We start from the raw sequence: 3,520 nt of genomic DNA, 5'->3' as shown, positions 1-3,520 counted from the left end.
ATACCGTAGAATGAAGAAATGAAACCCATCCCGTTAATCAACTGATTAATTATAGCGAATGAAAAACATGAAGAATTGCCCTGAGAAGGATGTGAACCCACGTCCCACTGAATACCGATAGGGTGTGATGACAAATACACCATCAGGACAAGTATATATATATATATAATTTAACGGAGAAAGATAGACTGTAAACTGGAACAACCCGCCTACTTGAGGTCAGTTGTAGTTCATTGTAAGCTAACTTGCCATTTATCTACAAAATACTTCCAAATGATTGCATGGCCTGCTGGATAGGATTGGTCTGTCTTTTTTTGCTTTAATAGTTGATTGATTTTCTAACTTACATAGCTAAATCAGGCCATAAATAGCTTGTTAGCTGTCAAAACGGCCTCGTTAAAAGAAACTGCTCGCTTCCGAAGCTATCACATGTTCATCGCCGAGCTGTTTTTCGCTAGCCGAGGTAAGTGGGGTGGATTGCTAGCATTTTAGACTAAAGAATTTATAATGGTAATTGAACTGAGTGGAGTGCAATTTGGTCTGAAATCATACGTGTGATTTTGTTCGATTTGAAATCACAAATACGATTTCAGACCCAAATTGCACGACACGAAGTTCAATTACCACTTTATTACATCCATTTAGAAATCACACAATCATTATTTATAGCTAAAATACAGAATTACAGTCAGTGCCAACATTTTATTGATCCAGTTGGGAGCAAAAGTAGCAAAATTCACCATACAACGTTTTTTTTTTTGTCTTTCATTTTCCTGCAATTTGATTGGTTACCCTAAACAAGCCTTGCCTGAAATCTGATTGGCTGTTTTGTTTTAGTCTTCCTTTCGCATTGGCTGGGGAAATGGTGCGATTTAGAGCAAAAAATAGTGCGATGCGGGAATAAATCGCACTGCTGAGAGCCAATCAGATTGCAAGGATCAGCAGTGATTTCTAAATGGATGTAATAAATATTATAACACAATCATAATCATAATCATCAACAATGAGGATTTTTTTAAAAACAAGTTTGGTAATCTTTCCTTTTAGGTTCTTGTGCTTATGCTTCATCCAGTAAATCGTTTATCTACTCACTGTATAACATCAATGGCTACGCTCCTGTTAAGCTGCAGGTCAAGTCAAGACAGCAGAGTCGGGCTATATACAGATGTTCCAGTTACGGACCAACCTTTGGAGCCGGAAACGACATCTACATATCAAACAACGCTGCCAGCAACCGAAATTCGTTCACATATTGTGGCTCCTCTTACCCCCTTCCCCCAGGGTATTCTTCATCTGGTTCTTCCTGTAGATTTTATGCAGGAAGCTACAAGTTTACTCCCACTGATGTCGAGGTATTCTACGAAACAACCACTTAGAACGAGACGGAAAGATTGTCATCGCTATTCTATTTTTTGTTTAATCAGGTCACCATATTTAGAGTGTTATGGTTTAATGAAAATGTTGACACCCGTCCCGTATGTGTTTTAATATTACAGTTATTAAATAACAAGTCATATCGATTTGATTTGTATTCACGATAACCACAACAAATAATAACAACAATTTATGCATGCAAAAGGTATGCAAGGGAAGAAAAAAAAAAAAAGAAAAAAAAGCTAAGGGTGCGTTCGATTGATGACCAGCCAGTCCAAGCTTGTTCTTCACGATTCGCTTCAATTCTGAGTCTTGACATCAGTTACATACGGCATTTAAATGATACATTCACAGTACACTCATCTACCCAGCCATAGTACATTCCGAGGTAACTACAGACATACTTAACTTGGATGTACTCGCTCAACTAACGATACAGAACATTCAAGCAAAACGTTTACTACAAGAAAGTTACAAAGATCTCATGCACCCCTTGCACTAAAAACAATTCTCAAAGTTATATTTAAAATTAGAAATCAAGTGTGTAACTGATACCGATCTTTAATCCAATTGGCATTGGTTAGCGGTAGCACTTTGCTTCATTAATAGTTCCTTCAATGTTGTAGCCTGTACAAGAAGCGCTAGCTGTTACAACCGTTTCATCTACCTTTCTGTACATTTGAATTCCACCCTTTAAACTGTGTGCCCTGGTGGCATCAACTTGTCTTAGGAAATGACAAAGGAACTATTTTAAGGAAAAGGTCAAAATTAAGTTAGTTTTACAGAAACCATTACTTATACTTATATGCTGAAAGAGAACGTGAAAGTTGGAGCTTAAGTCAACTTTGCCCTGGTCTGGTCTACCAAATACATCATTAACCCGAGTGAAAGCTAAGGAAATACAAGGAAGTGATTTTCGTCAATGAACAAGAGCACAGCTAACTTATGATAAGGACTACATTTTTTGAGAAGAAAGAAATGAAAAGCATTGAGCCGCGCGTCATAGCAGAGTGGGCCAAAGCCTAAGAAATGTAATAAGGGTTACTTGTAAAATGGATACAGTCTGGTGTGACACTTTATGACAGATACATAACACAACTTTTATGCCCCATCTCCATCGAAGCAAGCGTGGAACCGTAAACAATATGAAAGCGACTGTTGATTTGAGTGTTTCTCGATCACATGATTAGCATGAGGACCCTAGAAGGTATTTGCTGCAATTATATTGACTTCCTCCTTAAGTCCCAGTACTCCTCATATCATCCGCCCACTAACTAAAGGAAGACGAAGGCATGAAAAATCTATTTGCTAGCAAATATTTCCTATAACGTCTGGGCCAAACAAGGAGACAAAAACCGGTCATTCCATACACCCCAAGTAATATCGTTTGTAGTGTTAACTTTAACTAACGCCTTACGTCACATGAGCTGAATCAAATGCAGAAATTATTACAGCTATGCAATTTTTTTCAGTCACAGTCTGAGAGTCAATTTCGGCGCAATAAAGTTTGGGGTCTGAATCAATTCAGCCAGGATTAATTAATTTGGGTCGGTCTTAATTCAACTTCGATTCGGCTCATGTGAAGTACGGTGTCTGAACCGGGCCTTAATTCATGTCAGATAAATCTTGTGTGCATGTGCCACTCAGGCTGAGGCTTCTCGTTGAGCTAAGCTACACATTGAACGCCAGGGGAGCCAAGTTGTTTAATATCAACAGTCAGTGGCAAAAGTCTTGGGATGCTTACTCTTTTAGGCTGGTTTTATTACTTTGTTTCAATTATTGCCCACTCTTCAATAGAACAGTTAATGTTGCCAATCATGAATAGACATTTCCTTATGCTTAGTTTATGAAGTCTGAGAGGTTTTCAGGCAAACTTTGCGTAAGAGTTCCAACTAATTTTGCCAATGATTGTAGGTTCTTCATTTGACAGTGTCCCTCTGGGTTGTGGGCTTGACAATATCATGTGCCTCAAGTTTGTTAACGTGACTAATTATGTTAAAGGTGTAATGTGCTGATGAGAAAGATGATAAGCTAGTTGCTTAGCAATAAATGACAAGACAACTGAAAATTCAGAGTTCTTGATAGCTCAGTGGGTCAGATCAGTGTTCCACGGGTGATAGGTATGAATCCTGCCTAGGATCCCGAT

This window comes from Montipora capricornis, chromosome 8 (genome assembly GCF_036669925.1).
Source record: "Montipora capricornis isolate CH-2021 chromosome 8, ASM3666992v2, whole genome shotgun sequence".
NCBI classification, from domain to species: Eukaryota; Metazoa; Cnidaria; class Anthozoa; order Scleractinia; family Acroporidae; genus Montipora; species Montipora capricornis.
The sequence above is the reverse complement of the archived record's forward strand: the minus strand, read 5'-3'. Positions refer to the sequence as shown.